Below are 10029 nucleotides of genomic sequence, written 5' to 3'. Positions count from 1 at the left end.
CCGTGCAGTACGTGAAAATTAAAATAAAAACAAATTTTTGATTCCACTTGGCGGCACTGTGTGTATAACAAAATAATAACATTAAGATGTCTTCAGGTCGGGACGTTTTATTTACAGGTGAAGGTTTGGATTTTTAGGAGCATGTGCAGGGGAGTTATTAAGCATTCATTTATTTGTATTAGGTTCATTTTGTCTTCTTATTATTGATATTTGACTGATTCATTAAAAGCAGACAATTATGTTTTAGGTTAATTTTTTACCTGACATGTTTCGGCGAGTCTTTCGCCTTCTTCAGAGTGTCGCATGATGGTGTCTTGAGACCCGTCTTTATCAGCTGATGTTCCATGAGGGTGTGACTTACCTGTCAAAAAAATGAAAAAATCAGAGCAGTAAAAGAACAAGCACAACATGAACATTACAAATCAGCAATCACTGACCACTGCAAAAGGGAAAACCACATCATGGACCGGGAGAAGGGCAGGGTCATCCGCACAGAAGAGAACAAACAACAGCGCTGGATCAGAGAGGCCATTGAGATCTGCAAGCGAGGCATAAAAACCATGAACAGAGACAAGGGAGCCTTCATCCTCTCTACCACCTGGACCAGCATCTTGGCGGAGTGAACGGACAGCGGGGGGCGTGACTTGCCTTCATTCTTGTGACAGGTAAGTCACGCCCTCATGGAACATCAGCTGATAAAGACGGGTCACAAGACACCATCATGTGACACTCTGAAGAAGGCGAAAGACTTTTGTATTGTGACATGCTCAAGGCCTAAACACTCATCCGAGCAAATATAAGGTAGATTTTGTTCACCTGCCCGGAGAAAAACATCAACGAAAATAATTTGTATTTGTTTTAACCAGTTGGTGGCGCTACCACTGCGATCAAAAATAAGTTGGCAGCCGTCTTCAGGGCCTGAATATCCTCAAATGTGAAAGATTTCCAGAAGATGGATCATCTGAATCATTTTGCAGGAACTTTTGTTGCCACGGAGAATAATCAGACTCTGCGGCACCGTAATAGCCACGCCCTTTGAAGGAAAGTCATAAAAATAGGGATAGAGTAAGATCAATGTCTTGAGTCTTTTCTAGCCAATTTTCAATCGGATTCGTTAAAAGGGCACCATGCAGTACGTCAAAATGTAAAAAATGATATTGATTGGCGCAAGGTGTATAACTGAATATAAACATATAGATGTCTTCAGGTACAGACTCTTTATGTACATGTGAAGTTTTGGATTTTTAGCAGCATGTGCAGGAGAGTTATTAAGCATTTTGTCCATTGCGGCGAAGGAAATCTTAAGTGAAAACTTTGAAGCCCCGCCCCCGTCATATAGTATTTCGGAAACAAAAAATTTTAGCCCCAGTGTTTGTCCCAGGTCTTCAGATGCTACAGACAGAATTTTAAGGCAATCAGATGAAGCCTTTAGGATCAGGGTGCAAAAGAATGACCCCTGTAAACATGCAAAAAAGGGCAAAAGTCGGACTTTCAAAAATTCATAACTCACTTCCTGTTCATATTAGACGTGAAAATATCAAATTTTTCGCCATGCCCGATGAGACTGCCAAGTTTGGTGAGTTTTTGTGCATGTTTCGGGGGTCAAAAATGCGATCGAACAATCGGAAAAATAATAATAATAATAATTTCTACAAAAACAATAGGGACTTCGCAGCGGTCGCTGCTCAGGCCCTAATAATAATAATAATAATAATAATAAAAGTAATAATGTTTTCTACAAAAACAATAGGGACCTCGCCGCGGTCGCTGCTCGGGCCCCAATAATAATTTCTACACAAAGTCCATTGTGGTGACCCGCCCCCTTTTAAGTAAATTCAAAATGGCCGACTTCCTGTAAAACCTAGCTCATTGCTCCAAGAGACTTTTTTGTAGGTCTTGGTCTTATACATACAGTGAACCCTCGCTACTTCGCGGTTCACCTTTCGCGGGTTCAGTGCTTCGCGGGTCTAAAAAATATTCGGGGGCATTGTAGTTTCGCCGAGCGGCACGACGGGGCGCTGGAGCGGTTAGACGGCCGGCGTGCGCCGAAGAAGAGCGTGGGCGAAGAGGAGAGTGGACGAAGAAGAGCACGTTCCCCCGGACACGATCGGTGGCGACGTTTCGCGCGGTTCGGACCGTACCAGAGCTCCGGCCGGCGTGCGTGGCAGTTAAGCCGTAGAGGAGCACCTTCCCCGGGCACGGGCGGTTCCAAGCGGCCCCTAAGTTTAACCGAATGGAAGCTCCGGAGGAGGAGGGCATGCTCGCGTCACAGTAAGCCGAAGAGGAGCACCTTCCCCGGGCACGGGCGGTGCCAAGCGGCCCCTAAGTTTAACCGAATGGAAGCTCCGGGGGAGGAGGGCGGGCGTGTGTCACAGTTAAGCCAAATTGGAGCACCTCTTCTGCCCGGGCACGAGCGGAGCGCGAGGCTGTCAGTTATGAATGAATAAATGAATAAATAAATAAAGAATGCCACCTTTCATTTCACAGGGCACACCGGACGCCGTAACAGCAGGTAAAAGTCGGAGTAATTAAATAAATACTAAAAGAATGGCTGGGGAATAAAAAAATAATACGTTTTAATAATAATTTGGTTTTTTTGTTATAACATGAATTTCACTCTCTCTCTCCCCGTATATATATATATATATATATATATATATATATATATATATATATATATATATATATATATATATATATATATATATATATATATATATATATTTATTATATATATTGTATATTTTTTTTAAGCATTTTTGAAGGTGCGCCGCTACTTCGCGGATTTTCAGTTTTCGCGGGTGGTCTCGGTCCCCATTAACCGCGATAACCGAGGGTTCACTGTACTCCATAAAATTTACAAAAAGCGAGGTGAAACACTCAACCAGAGCTGCTTTTTTTAACATTTCTCGAGGGCCATGGCGAGCCATTTCAAAAAAGCTGCACAACTAACGTATAAAATATTGATAAATTTGCTCGGCCTGATGTGTGTGTAAAGTTTTACGAGTTGTCGTTCATATTTAGAACCTCATAATCAGCTTTGTTTTATTGCCGAACAGTGCAATGCCACTCCCACAACTTTTCACGAAAAAGGACGAATTTCGTATTGTGACATCCTCATGGCCGAAACAGTCATCCGAGCATATATGAGGGCGACCTTGTTGAGTTGCACGGAGAAAAACATCCAAGAAAATAACTTGTATTAGCTTTTACCAGTTGGTGGCGCTACTACTACGATGTAAAATAAGTTGGTAGATGTCTTCAGGGCTGAAGTATCCTCAAATGTGTACAACTTCGAGAAGATAAGATCATCTGAGTCATGTTGCCGGAGCTTTTGTTGCCACAGAGTACAATCGGACTTTTCAGCACCTTAATAGCCACGCCTTTTGCCAAAACGCCACAAAATTCGGCAGAGAGTAAGATCATTGTCTTGAGTCTTTTCTGACTCATTTTCAGTCGGATTCGTCAAAAGGGCACCGTGCAGTACGTGAAAATTAAAATAAAAACAAATTTTTGATTCCACTTGGCGGCACTGTGTGTATAACAAAATAATAACATTACGATGTCTTCAGGTCGGGACGTTTTATTTACAGGTGAAGGTTTGGATTTTTAGGAGCATGTGCAGGGGAGTTATTAAGCATTCATTTATTTGTATTAGGTTCATTTTGTCTTCTTATTATTGATATTTGACTGATTCATTAAAAGCAGACAATTATGTTTTAGGTTAATTTTTTACCTGACATGTTTCGGCGAGTCTTTCGCCTTCTTCAGAGTGTCGCATGATGGTGTCTTGAGCTGATGTTCCATGAGGGTGTGACTTACCTGTCAAAAAAATGAAAAAAATCAGAGCAGTAAAAGAACAAGCACAACATGAACATTACAAATCAGCAATCACTGACCACTGCAAAAGGGAAAACCACATCATGGACCGGGAGAAGGGCAGGGTCATCCGCACAGAAGAGAACAAACAACAGCGCTGGATCAGAGAGGCCATTGAGATCTGCAAGCGAGGCATAAAAACCATGAACAGAGACAAGGGAGCCTTCATCCTCTCTACCACCTGGACCAGCATCTTGGCGGAGTGAACGGACAGCGGGGGGCGTGACTTGCCTTCATTCTTGTGACAGGTAAGTCACGCCCTCATGGAACATCAGCTGATAAAGACGGGTCACAAGACAGCATCATGTGACACTCTGAAGAAGGCGAAAGACTTTCGTATTGTGACATGCTCAAGGCCTAAACACTCATCCGAGCAAATATAAGGTAGATTTTGTTCACCTGCCCGGAGAAAAACATCAACGAAAATAATTTGTATTTGTTTTAACCAGTTGGTGGCGCTACCACTGCGATCAAAAATAAGTTGGCAGCCGTCTTCAGGGCCTGAATATCCTCAAATGTGAAAAATTTCGAGAAGATGGATCATCTGAATCATTTTGCAGGAACTTTTGTTGCCACGGAGAATAATCAGACTCTGCGGCACCGTAATAGCCACGCCCTTCGAAGGAAAGTCACAAAAATAGGGATAGAGTAAGATCAATGTCTTGAGTCTTTTCTAGCCAATTTTCAATCAGATTCGTTAAAAGGGCACCGTGCAGTACGTCAAAATGTAAAAAATGATATTGATTGGCGCAAGGTGTATAACTGAATATAAACATATAGATGTCTTCAGGTACAGACTTTTTATGTACATGTGAAGTTTTGGATTTTTAGCAGCATGTGCAGGAGAGTTATTAAGCATTTTGTCCATTGCGGCGAAGGAAATCTTAAGTGAAAACTTTGAAGCCCCGCCCCCGTCATATAGTATTTCGGAAACAAAAAATTTTAGCCCCAGTGTTTGTCCCAGGTCTTCAGATGCTACAGACAGAATTTTAAGGCAATCAGATGAAGCCTTTAGGATCAGGGTGCAAAAGAATGACCCCTGTAAACATGCAAAAAAGGGCAAAAGTCGGACTTTCAAAAATTCATAACTCACTTCCTGTTCATATTAGACGTTAAAATATCAAATTTTTCGCCATGCCCGATGAGACTGCCAAGTTTGGTGAGTTTTTGTGCATGTTTCGGGGGTCAAAAATGCGATCGAACAATCGGAAAAATAATAATAATAATAATTTCTACAAAAACAATAGGGACTTCGCAGCGGTCGCTGCTCAGGCCCAAATAATAATAATAATAATATTAATAATAATAAAAGTAATAATATTTTCTACAAAAACAATAGGGACCTCGCAGCCGTCGCAGCTCGGGCCCTAATAACAATTTCTAGAAAAACAATAGGGACCTCGCAGCGGTCACTGCTCGGGCCCTAATAATAATAATAATAAAAATAATAATAATTTCCACAAAAACAATGGGGACCTCGGAGCGGTCGCTGCTCAGGCCCTAATAATAATTTCTACAAAAACAATAGGGACCTCGCCGCCGTCGCTGCTCGGGCCCCAATAATAATTTCTACACAAAGTCCATTGTGGTGACCCGCCCCCTTTTAAGTAAATTCAAAATGGCCGACTTCCTTTAAAACCTAGCTCATTGCTCCAAGAGACTTTTTTGTAGGTCTTGGTCTTATACATACAGTGAACCCTCGCTACTTCGCGGTTCACCTTTCGCGGGTTCAGTGCTTCGCGGGTCTAAAAAATATTCGGGGGCATTGTAGTTTCGCCGAGCGGCACGACGGGGCGCTGGAGCGGTTAGACGGCCGGCGTGCGCCGAAGAAGAGCGTGGGCGAAGAGGAGAGTGGACGAAGAAGAGCACGTTCTCCCGGACACGATCGGTGGCGACGTTTCGCGCGGTTCGGACCGTACCAGAGCTCCGGCCGGCGTGCGTGGCAGTTAAGCCGTAGAGGAGCACCTTCCCCGGGCACGGGCGGTGCCAAGCGGTCCCTAAGTTTAACCGAATGGAAGCTCCGGAGGAGGAGGGCATGCTCGCGTCACAGTAAGCCGAAGAGGAGCACCTTCCCCGGGCACGGGCGGTTCCAAGCGGCCCCTAAGTTTAACTGAATGGAAGCTCCGGAGGAGGAGGGCATTCTCGCGTCACAGTAAGCCGAAGAGGAGCACCTTCCCCGGGCACGGGCGGTGCCAAGCGGCCCCTAAGTTTAACCGAATGGAAGTTCCGGGGGAGGAGGGCGGGCGTGTGTCACAGTTAAGCCGAATTGGAGCACCTCTTCCGCCCGGGCACGAGCGGAGCGCGAGGCTGTCAGTTATGAATGAATAAATGAATAAATAAATAAAGAATGCCACCTTTCATTTCACAGGGCACACCGGACGGCGTACCAGCAGGTAAAAGTCGGAGTAATTAAATAAATACAAAAAGAATGGCTGGGGAATAAAAAAATAATACGTTTTAATAATAATTTGGTTTTTTTGTTATAACATGAATTTCACTCTCTCTCTCCCCGTATATATATATATATATATATATATATATATATATATATATTTATTATATATATTGTATATTTTTTTTAAGCATTTTTGAAGGTGCGCCGCTACTTCGCGGATTTTCAGTTTTCGCGGGTGGTCTCGGTCCCCATTAACCGCGATAACCGAGGGTTCACTGTACTCCATAAAATTTACAAAAAGCGAGGTGAAACACTCAACCAGAGCTGCTTTTTTTTAACATTTCTCGAGGGCCATGGCGAGCCATTTCAAAAAAGCTGCACAACTAACTTATAAAATATTGATAAATTTGCTCGGCCTGATGTGGATGTAAAGTTTTACGAGTTGTCGTTCATATTTAGAACCTCATAATCAGCTTTGTTTTATTGCCGAACAGTGCAATGCCACTCCCACAACTTTTCACGAAAAATCACGAATTTCGTATTGTGACATCCTCATGGCCGAAACAGTCATCCGAGCATATATGAGGGCGACCTTGTTGAGTTGCACGGAGAAAAACATCCAAGAAAATAACTTGTATTAGCTTTTACCAGTTGGTGGCGCTACTACTACGATGTAAAATAAGTTGGTAGATGTCTTCAGGGCTGAAGTATCCTCAAATGTGTACAACTTCGAGAAGATAGGATCATCTGAGTCATGTTGCCGGAGCTTTTGTTGCCACAAAGTACAATCGGACTTTTCAGCACCTTAATAGCCACGCCTTTTGCCAAAACGTCACAAAATTCGGCAGAGAGTAAGATCATTGTCTTGAGTCTTTTCTGACTAATTTTCAGTCGGATTCGTCAAAAGGGCACCGTGCAGTACGTGAAAATTAAAATAAAAACAAATTTTTGATTCCACTTGGCGGCACTGTGTGTATAACAAAATAATAACATTAAGATGTCTTCAGGTCGGGACGTTTTATTTACAGGTGAAGGTTTGGATTTTTAGGAGCATGTGCAGGGGAGTTATTAAGCATTCATTTATTTGTATTAGGTTCATTTTGTCTTCTTATTATTGATATTTGACTGATTCATTAAAAGCAGACAATTATGTTTTAGGTTAATTTTTTACCTGACATGTTTCGGCGAGTCTTTCGCCTTCTTCAGAGTGTCGCATGATGGTGTCTTGAGACCCGTCTTTATCAGCTGATGTTCCATGAGGGTGTGACTTACCTGTCAAAAAAATGAAAAATCAGAGCAGTAAAAGAACAAGCACAACATGAACATTACAAATCAGCAATCACTGACCACTGCAAAAGGGAAAACCACATCATGGACCGGGAGAAGGGCAGGGTCATCCGCACCGAAGAGAACAAACAACAGCGCTGGATCAGAGAGGCCATTGAGATCTGCAAGCGAGGCATAAAAACCATGAACAGAGACAAGGGAGCCTTCATCCTCTCTACCACCTGGAGCAGCATTTTGGCGGAGTGAACGGACAGCGGGGGGCGTGACTTGCCTTCATTCTTGTGACAGGTAAGTCACGCCCTCATGGAACATCAGCTGATAAAGACGGGCCACAAGACACCATCATGTGACACTCTGAAGAAGGCGAAAGACTTTCGTATTGTGACATCCTCAAGGTCTAAACACTCATCCGAGCAAATGTAAGGTAGATTTTGTTAACCTGCCCGGAGAAAAAAATCAACGAAAATAATTTGTATTTGTTTTAACCAGTTGGTGGCGCTACCACTGCGATCAAAAATAAGTTGGCAGCCGTCTTCAGGGCCTGAATATCCTCAAATGTGAAAAATTTCGAGAAGATGGATCATCTGAATCATTTTGCAGGAACTTTTGTTGCCACGGAGAATAATCAGACTCTGCGGCACCGTAATAGCCACGCCCTTCGAAGGAAAGTCACAAAAATAGGGATAGAGTAAGATCAATGTCTTGAGTCTTTTCTAGCCAATTTTCAATCAGATTCGTTAAAAGGGCACCGTGCAGTACGTCAAAATGTAAAAAATGATATTGATTGGCGCAAGGTGTATAACTGAATATAAACATATAGATGTCTTCAGGTACAGACTCTTTATGTACATGTGAAGTTTTGGATTTTTAGCAGCATGTGCAGGAGAGTTATTTAGCATTTTGTCCATTGCGGCGAAGGAAATCTTAAGTGAAAACTTTGATGCCCCGCCCCCGTCATATAGTATTTCGGAAACAAAAAATTTTAGCCCCAGTGTTTGTGCCAGGTCTTCAGATGCTACAGACAGAATTTTAAGGCAATCAGATGAAGCCTTTAGGAACAGGGTGCAAAAGAATGACCCCTGTAAACATGCAAAAAAGGGCAAAAGTCGGACTTTCAAAAATTCATAACTCACTTCCTGTTCATATTAGACGTTAAAATATCAAATTTTTCGCCATGCCCGATGAGACTGCCAAGTTTGGTGAGTTTTTGTGCATGTTTCGGGGGTCAAAAATGCGATCGAACAATCGGAAAAATAATAATAATAATAATTTCTACAAAAACAATAGGGACTTCGCAGCGGTCGCTGCTCAGGCCCTAATAATAATAATAATAATAATAATAAAAGTAATAATGTTTTCTACAAAAACAATAGGGACCTCGCCGCGGTCGCTGCTCGGGCCCCAATAATAATTTCTACACAAAGTCCATTGTGGTGACCCGCCCCCTTTTAAGTAAATTCAAAATGGCCGACTTCCTGTAAAACCTAGCTCATTGCTCCAAGAGACTTTTTTGTAGGTCTTGGTCTTATACATACAGTGAACCCTCGCTACTTCGCGGTTCACCTTTCGCGGGTTCAGTGCTTCGCGGGTCTAAAAAATATTCGGGGGCATTGTAGTTTCGCCGAGCGGCACGACGGGGCGCTGGAGCGGTTAGACGGCCGGCGTGCGCCGAAGAAGAGCGTGGGCGAAGAGGAGAGTGGACGAAGAAGAGCACGTTCCCCCGGACACGATCGGTGGCGACGTTTCGCGCGGTTCGGACCGTACCAGAGCTCCGGCCGGCGTGCGTGGCAGTTAAGCCGTAGAGGAGCACCTTCCCCGGGCACGGGCGGTTCCAAGCGGCCCCTAAGTTTAACCGAATGGAAGCTCCGGAGGAGGAGGGCATGCTCGCGTCACAGTAAGCCGAAGAGGAGCACCTTCCCCGGGCACGGGCGGTGCCAAGCGGCCCCTAAGTTTAACCGAATGGAAGCTCCGGGGGAGGAGGGCGGGCGTGTGTCACAGTTAAGCCAAATTGGAGCACCTCTTCTGCCCGGGCACGAGCGGAGCGCGAGGCTGTCAGTTATGAATGAATAAATGAATAAATAAATAAAGAATGCCACCTTTCATTTCACAGGGCACACCGGACGGCGTACCAGCAGGTAAAAGTTGGAGTAATTAAATAAATACTAAAAGAATGGCTGGGGAATAAAAAAATAATACGTTTTAATAATAATTTGGTTTTTTTGTTATAACATGAATTTCACTCTCTCTCTCCCCGTATATATATATATATATATATATATATATATATATATATATATATATATATATATATATATATATATATATTTATATATTTATTGTATATATTGTATATTTTTTTTAAGCATTTTTGAAGGTGCGCCGCTACTTCGCGGATTTTCAGTTTTCGCGGGTGGTCTCGGTCCCCGTTAACCGCGATAACCGAGGGTTCACTGTACTCCATAAAATTT

General features: G+C 43.2%; 1 long non-coding RNA gene across 1 annotated transcript; it reads right to left on the bottom strand.

Moving 5' to 3' along the window:
- Window positions 1-449: 449 nt before the first annotated feature.
- Window positions 450-7724, bottom strand: LOC148315555 (uncharacterized). Its single transcript, XR_015840823.1, has 3 exons — window positions 7622-7724; window positions 3900-4000; window positions 450-538 (listed from the first exon to the last, which is right to left on the bottom strand). It is a non-coding gene; the product is annotated as an uncharacterized LOC148315555 (long non-coding RNA).
- Window positions 7725-10029: the final 2305 nt, after the last annotated feature.

The sequence above is a fragment of the Idiotropiscis lumnitzeri genome, unplaced genomic scaffold (assembly GCF_059441095.1).
Source record: "Idiotropiscis lumnitzeri isolate Australia: NSW breed Sydney's pygmy pipehorse unplaced genomic scaffold, RoL_Ilum_1.0 HiC_scaffold_102, whole genome shotgun sequence".
Classification (NCBI taxonomy): domain Eukaryota; kingdom Metazoa; phylum Chordata; class Actinopteri; order Syngnathiformes; family Syngnathidae; genus Idiotropiscis; species Idiotropiscis lumnitzeri.
Note: the sequence above shows the minus strand (reverse complement) of the source record. Positions and strands in the feature narration are given on the sequence as shown.